General features: G+C 33.0%; 1 non-coding gene across 1 annotated transcript; it reads right to left on the minus strand.

Moving 5' to 3' along the window:
- Window positions 1-919: 919 nt before the first annotated feature.
- On the minus strand, window positions 920-1,044 carry LOC147823491 (small nucleolar RNA SNORA27). Its single transcript, XR_015443755.1, has one exon. It is a non-coding gene; the product is annotated as a small nucleolar RNA SNORA27 (small nucleolar RNA).
- Between the last annotated feature and the right edge of the window lie 7,076 nt (window positions 1,045-8,120).

An 8,120-nucleotide genomic window follows, 5' to 3' on the forward strand; every position in this document is an offset into this window, starting at 1 on the left:
TCACCATAACATAGAAAATTAGCATGACATAGATTGCATCTTTCTCCTGAATTAATGATAATGAAAGTATTTCAGAAAAGTCTGTGTTGCTGACTTTTCCAGTAGGAAAGAGATTGCAGATAATTTAAATCATATCCTATATTTAGTTTTATTTTTACTCCTCTTGTTTTAACATTATCATGTTTCAGCAGCTTCACATCTTTTTTTTTTTTTTGGTACCAGAGATTGAACTCGGAACCTTGCGCTTGTGAAGCAGGCACCAGAACCACTGAAGTAAATCCCCAGCCCAGCTTCTCATCATTTTAAAACTCTACATAGAAAAAATTCTCGGTTTCTGTTTTTCGTGTTATTAATTTTTTTGGTACAGGGGTGTTAAACATTTATTAGACAATGTACATTTTTTTGAATTTATTGAGCACCCAATAAAAATTCTATATATATTAACTCATTTAGGGCTTTACAACACTTTGATGCAGGTATGTTCATTATATCCATTCTGTAGCTGAGAAAACATGGGCAAAAAAAATTAAGCAACTTTCTCAGTGTACAGTCACTATTATCTTTCTCATAAAGAGTGGAGCAAGAATTCAAACATTAGCAGCCTACTTCTAGTGATGTAGCCCCTAGGCACTATTCTGTTACCTATAAAAGTGTTTACATCTTAAGGACAGAGATGGGGCTTCATTAAAAAAAGAATTAAAAAATGTGATTTTAAAATAATTAATACCATTAAAGGGGCAATTGCTGACCCAATAAAGGAGCTTAATTTTTGCACTGTATACTTTAGATTCTTGAAAATTTCTAATATACTATCTTTAAATTTGTATGAACATTATACTGTATATCTAAGAAGCAAAATGTTTTGATCAAGAAAGAGTACATGCTACTATATTGTTTTAATTTTTTTCCTGTTTTTAAAATTTATTTCCCCTGAAAGTTTACAAGACAAATACTCAATTTGCCTGTTTTCAAAAGATCTTTCCTTCGCCCCACTTGAATGACTAATAAAGATGTAAGTGCAATTGGCAAAGTGACAGGGGGTGTTGCTTTCATTTTTTTAGGAAAACCAGATGAGTTACATTTTAAGGAATTTATGACAATACAACCACACTTAAATGTTTCCTATTTTAACTTACCATCACTACCAAGACATAATTTTTAATTTACAAATAGCAGCAGCTACCAGCAGACAACTGAAGCTCACATCAGAAATGTAAATGAATGCATAGATTTTAATTCCCTTGATAAAAATGAATTTATTTAGCCAAAAGAAATAAATCTGAATGGGGTAAGTAATAGTGGCATGTTTTATTTCCATAGGTGTGCTTATTTCTATTGAAAATTGAGATAGTCAAAATTTATCCTTAATAGGACAACTACAACTGCTGTGAAGTGAGCTGCATGACTTTATTTCAACTTTCTATATAATAATTACTTCACATTCCAATAAAGATTTAAAATGTCTGTTCTACAACTTTTGTATATAATTGATTCTAAAGGAATAATATGTAAGGATATGTAACAGGCATTCATGCATATAAGTATACAAAAAATCTATTTTACATTATATGACCTAATTTTGTAACCCAATAGCTAAAGAAAGTATGTTATGAATTTCCAGTACAATATAAATGGCATTTCATAATCTATAGAGAAAGAAATGTTCTTGAATATTAATATGGTTTCATATTTTCTCCCAAGATAAACACAGAAGAATATTATTTGGCCTAGATCAGTTCCTTTTATATAAATTAGACTGGAAAATTGCATCAGCTTTATTTAGAAATATGCACAAGAGAGATACTCTGACTATTGAGGTCATGGCTGTGACTGTAGTAGTGACTTTAAAACCAGTTTCGTAGTTAGGAGTTTTGTATGGAAAGTAATTAAACTTAGCCAAAATTAGGAAAAATTATAGATAAAGGATAAAAATTTTCTGCTTCCAATAACAATACATAAAGATGAAAGCAAAGTATATTTTCTTTGAAAAGGATCTTTCATCAATATAAATACTACAGTTACATATCTTTCTCCATTCAAAAAGTATTACTTTTTAAGTTTTTAAGAAGGCATACACTTACTTTCCTACCCTTGTGTGGGAAGGACAGGATACACACACACACACACACACACACACACATAAACACTCACAGTTCTCCCTAAATACATAGAAAGAAATTTCCTGAAGCTTTAATTTTAATTTGGGCACTAGATAATTTTTAAAAGGGAGTAATTTAGACTAAAGGACCCTATGCATTTGGATCTCAGCAAAATATCTTGTGTGTGTGCACTCGTGCATGCGTGTGTGTGTGTGTGAACAGGAAGTCACCGTTTTGTTAACTAAAGCTATGAAAAAAGGCAAAAATTAAATATTCTATTACACTATTATCACCATTTCATTACTGGTCAAAGGATATTGAACATCAAGAAAAAAAAGATATATTTTTAGAATATTAGATAGCACTTACTAAAAGGAAAACTGACAACTTTACATCGTTCCCTACTAGAAAAAATAAAAACGTTTTTTGTGCTCTTCCCTGGTTCCATGAATTGGAAAATCGTATTTAGTTTTCTGTCCTAAAGCAAAAATTATCTCTAATCCTTGCTTGGTCTCTCTCTTCTTTATTCACTTATTCTTTCAATTTATAAATAGTTATCAAACTATTTATGTGTTAGAAAATGTGTAGGCATCAGGAATGCACACTTCATGAAGCTTAGTTCTGACGGTATTCATTAGAAAATCACATTGTGTCTACCACCCTTGCATACATTTCCAATGTGTCCACCTCTCCATCTCTGTCGTCACCATCATTGCCTGCTGTCTGTTACTGCAAAACTCCCCGAATTTGTTTCCAGGATTCTATTTGCCCCTACACTCACACGTAAGTCTATGCTCAACAAACCCAGACAGATCTCTTTAAAATCTGTACCAGGGTTTCTAGTCTGCTGCATTATTGAAGCCAGTGGGTTCTGGCCCCTTCTTACCTCTTTGAACATCCCACTTTTCTCTAGAATTCAGCCGCATTGACTGTCTTTCTGCTATTTATGCGTTCCACTCCTGTTTCAGATTGTTTGCATTAGGTCTTTTCTTGCCTTTTGGATACGTGGAGAGCAATAACAACAGAATACTACTAAAATGTTATAGAGAAATAATACACATAGAAAGAAAAAAAAAAAATGGTGGGCCAGGAATTTAGCTCAGTGGTGCCTCCACCTGCCTTGCAAGCGCAAGGTTCCGAGTTCTATTTCCGGTACCAAAAAAAACCAAAAACAAAGAAAGAAAGAAATAGAGGTATTGGTTATATCGGTGTCTCCTTCAGGGTACTCCTGGATTTAGGTTCTAGTGGGGAAAGACAGACAAGTACAATAAACAAGTAAAAACCGTTATCTACAAAATGGTAATAGCGTGACACAATACTCGCTTAATAAATGTTTGTTTTATTAATATTCATTGTCTTGCTTATGCTATTATTATGAGTAAAAAGATGGGAAAGCCTGTATTTCTCAACTCTTAACTAATAATATTAGTTTCCTAAGTATTAGAAGATAATTGTGAGGAAGATGAAAATGAAAAAGCGATCGGGAGGAAGTTCCCCCTACATGTTCTTGTACGTTTTTTTTGGTTTGTTTTTTTTTTTTTGATACAGGTAACTCCGACCGGCTTTGAACTCAATATGTACTTCAAGCTGGCCTCAAACTCATGGTGATCCTCCTGCCTCAGCCTCCCAAGGGCTGGGATTACAGGCACGGACCACCACCCCTGGCTTCACCACCACTTTATGCTAACAACGTTAAGAAATTGTCCAAAGAAATAAGTATTGCATTCTGCTTTCTTCCATTCCTGCCAGTCAGATTTCTTATTCTTCTATTTTATTTCCTGTGCACTAGAATTGCTGTCATTTCATGATACTCAAAAGTTAAGAAAATGTTTAAACATGGAACAAAATAAATTAAATTTAACATTAAAGTGAATTACTTTGGGACAAGAAAAAAATTTAAAAGGGCATATCAGTGTGAATAAGTTTACAAAACATAGAATATGTATTAAAATGTGAAAATTAAGTTTTGACTAATAAAAAGATTGCTTGCCAATAATTTTTCAAAAATATATCACTTGCCTGTACTATAATCCTAAGTACACTTTTAAAGAATACTAGTTTCATAGGATTTCTGTTGACTGTTGAATGCCTTTTTGTCTATAACCATGAAGTAAGTGTACATGTAACAGTACTTGATATTAGACAAATATACATCAATTGTGCTTGATATTAGACGTATATCTCAATTGTCACTTTTTAATGTTTTTAAAGCAGTCTGGCTATATTTTCCAATTATTAAATGGAAGATTTTAATTTTTTGAAATTATAATTTTCCCCATGAATTCCCCATCTATTCACTCAAACCCACGAAGTCAAAATTTCCTCAGTGTCCACTTGATGCCTGCAGTAGCATGCACTGACAGCCACTACTTTATTCAATCAACAGTAAGATTTTACCATATATTTGTGGCAGTTTTGCATCTGCCGTGTTTTTTAAAAGTTTTTAATTTCTAAGACTTGAAATTACTCAATGACAGTGAAACATTTGGCCTCTATGAAGATTCTGTTTATAAATAATCTTTAAAATTCAAATGTGAGGTAACCACTTAAAATTATGAGATTTCTTGTGTATTTATACCTCCATAGGTTTGTTTTCCTTTTGAATAGTAAAACTCTTCTTTCCTATTCTTACTTCTTTATTTTATGTTAACACTAATTTAAAATGTGGCTCCTTCAAATATATCACTGCAGAAGGGTTTAAAACAGAGTACAAATGAAAATTATGGAAAATTAAGCATAGTCTATATACTATGGAGTATTTTCCTGCAGACAATGTATTTTTCCTGTATTCCATAATTTTGTAATCAAAGAAACTTTTAATTATTTGAATAGCTCCATTTTTTATTCCTTTTATTCTTTTAAATTGCTATTTTTACTGTCTCCTCAACTTCCCTTTTCAAAGAACATTTAAAATTCTAGTTACATTGCTTATAAACAAGAATAAGGAACAAGGACATTTTAGATAATGGTTTGCATTGTGAGGATATCCCTGCATCATTGCATATTGGATTTAATATGAAAATTATATTTGGAGTTGTTTGATTTGCAGAAATAACAAGCCTTAATGCTTCAGTTTCTGATGGTAATTAGTTTTCAGCCCAGACAGTCTGGATAACTGTATATTTACTACCTTGTAAAGAACTATCATAACAAGCCCTTAAGCATTATTTGAAAATTAATAAACTAAAGTAGGAGGAAACCCTTTACTTTTCCATAGCAACATGGACTGAGTTATATTGTTTTATTGTAAAATTTTACTTTTCAATTATAGGTTTACTAAATTAAGAGGCTTGAAAAAGCATAAAAAACAATTATTGGTTTCTTGACACTGCAGATGACTAATCCAATGAGTCCACTTCACTGCAAAGAAAATAAAGAAAGAAAGAAACCTCTTTTCTTTTTTTCTTAAAGAAAATTCTTTTTTTCTGAGAATAAATCCTGATTCAAAAATAAATTTTGCTTCTACTGTATTAATTGAATGCATTGTATAATTAAGTGGGATTTTCTAAATTAGGTAAAAATAAATACAACACAAACATTTATTCTTGAACTCCTCAAGTTTACATTTTCATTTCTGAAAATGAAACTTGCAAGTTTCATTCAATTTAAAACTTGCAAATGTACAAAAGATTCAGTAATCTGGAAATGAGCTAAGTAATTCTTGTTATTGAAGAATATATTAAATTTAAAGCTAAATTGTGTATAAATTGGGTTAATTGCTTAGAAGAGAACAAGGATGACAAAAGCTGCTTAACCTAATTCTCACCATCACAGAGAGAAGGTGGAAAGCCAATGTTAATACTCCTTGGCAAAGAGCAGTGCTGTAATGTCTTTATTACTGGATCCACGGCTGCTGCTTTAGGCCACACAAACTTTTCTTAGAGTTCTGATGGCTGACTTTATGTGAATGGGTGAGTGTGTGTGTGTTTGCGTGTGTGTGCTTGAAGAAGGATCACATTCTACAGAGACTCACAATTCAGAAAGAGTGAACTGCAGAAAAAAATCCAGGGTTTTTTTTTCCTCTCATTTCTACCTTCCACATCAAGTTTAAGCCAACAAATGTATCCTCTCACATTGTATTGTAATGAGCAAGGGCTTTTTCACAAACAGCCAGAGTTTAGATTTCAGTTTTTAAACTGTGTGATATTGATCAAGTCCATTAGGTTACCTGTGACTCAGTTTCCTTATCTAAAAAAGGAAGACAATCTTCCATACTGCTGCAAGAATTAAATCTGTTGCCAGGCAAGAGTTTTGAAACAAGGCTAAACACACAAGTCAGAATAGCAGGGCTTATGCGAAAAGGCAGTGATTTAGTATAAATAAATATATATATAATATATATATATATACTACCAAAGCAAGCAGAGTAGTGATTTGAAGAAAAATTCTGTCTTCCAAATTATACTTGTACTCTTTAAAGCACTTTTTAAATGTTTAATTTATTAAATACTAAGGTCATTAATTTAGTGGTGATAAAACAGAGGCATAAGTTTTAAAAAAGTTGAGGAAAATGGGGGAAAAGGAATAGAGAGTATTAATTGTTGAGTAGAAAGTCTCTAAGCTGTTAAATTTAGTATTTTTAACTTTGAAAGCACTGTTCTGGAGTTGCTCTGAGTTGCTAAATGTCAACTGAAGAGTGAGATACCCAAGTATATATTCCTATTTTAATAGAAAAACCTGCTTAGGGAATGGAAAGAGATCAATCAATCAATCAATCAGTTTAAAACACATACTAAGAATCAAGTCAATTTGATCCTCCATGTAGGATAAACTCTCCGCTCCAGAAAAGTCAAGAACTGTGTGGGTTTCTATAAAATCCTAGTTATTCTTCACTCCATCAATACAACAGTTCTTCAATTAGTGCCTGGTAAGTGAATGAGTGTATGAATTAATATATCCATGACAGTCAGAACTGAGACCAGAAGTTATAAAATTCCTGACCAAAAGGATTAATTTCATTTCAAAATGTTTTCTATTTGGTTTTCCTGGTCTGTCAAAAATAGAATGAGAAACACTTGAAAATTCAGAGGATTTCACATAAAAATAGATTACTGGATTCTCTTGAAAAAATAACGATTCTGACAATGGTAGTCCTTTGTTTCCGCCTGGCAATAAATTCCCAGAGCTGGATAATTCTGCTTTCTTAAAATGAGAAGAATGTGACAACACGAGCTGATTGCTTTGATCGTTTATATTTTCTGCCAAGTGCCACTTAGACTGAATGTTTCTGATCTAGAATTGCATGACTTTTTGGTTCTTTTACAGCATCTTCTCATTTCTTAAAACAGGTGAATGGACCTCTAAAGCCTTCCAGGGGTTGCCAGTCTTCGATGAAAAGATGAGCACCCTTGAGCTAGTCTTAGAGATTCTCAGCATAGGCACTACTGAAATTTTGGGTCAGAAAATGTGTATTGTGGAGGCTTCCTGAACACAGCAATGTCTCTGGCCTCTTCCCATAAGAAACTGTCACTCAGTATGATATAAATGCTACCAGGCATTCTGAAATGTAACCTGGAGGGCAAAATATCCCCCCCACAGAGAAACGCTGAGTTAGATATCTAATAAGAGGAGTGGAGATAGACAAACTCAAAAGCAATGCAGGATTTACATTAGAAAGGTATTGGCGAATTTGAAGATTAAGCATTGGCTACAACCCTGTCAATGAACCCAGGTTCTAGATATAGTTGCTGGGAATCAATTACTCATTTAACCATATCATTCAAACTTAAGACAAGTGTGATAATAAGACCACTGTTTTCTATCCATTGATGTATGTGTGTGTGTGTGTGTGTGTGTGTGTGTGTGTGTTGCACTCTACCATTGAGCCTCACCCCCAGCCTTTTTTATTTTTTTAGATTTTGAGACAGTCTCAATAAGTGGTTCATGCTGGCCTTAAACTTGAGATCTTCCTACCTCAGGCTTCCTAGTAGCTGGGATTATAGAAATGCGATATTGCCCCAGGCTTATAACCATTGATTTTTAATAGGGCTTAATAAGGGCTAGGAAGCAAAGTGAACAAAG

The sequence above is a fragment of the Heterocephalus glaber genome, unplaced genomic scaffold (genome assembly GCF_053883595.1).
Source record: "Heterocephalus glaber isolate CG9 unplaced genomic scaffold, H.glaber_assembly_v1.0 deba00001577, whole genome shotgun sequence".
Classification (NCBI taxonomy): Eukaryota; Metazoa; Chordata; class Mammalia; order Rodentia; family Bathyergidae; genus Heterocephalus; species Heterocephalus glaber.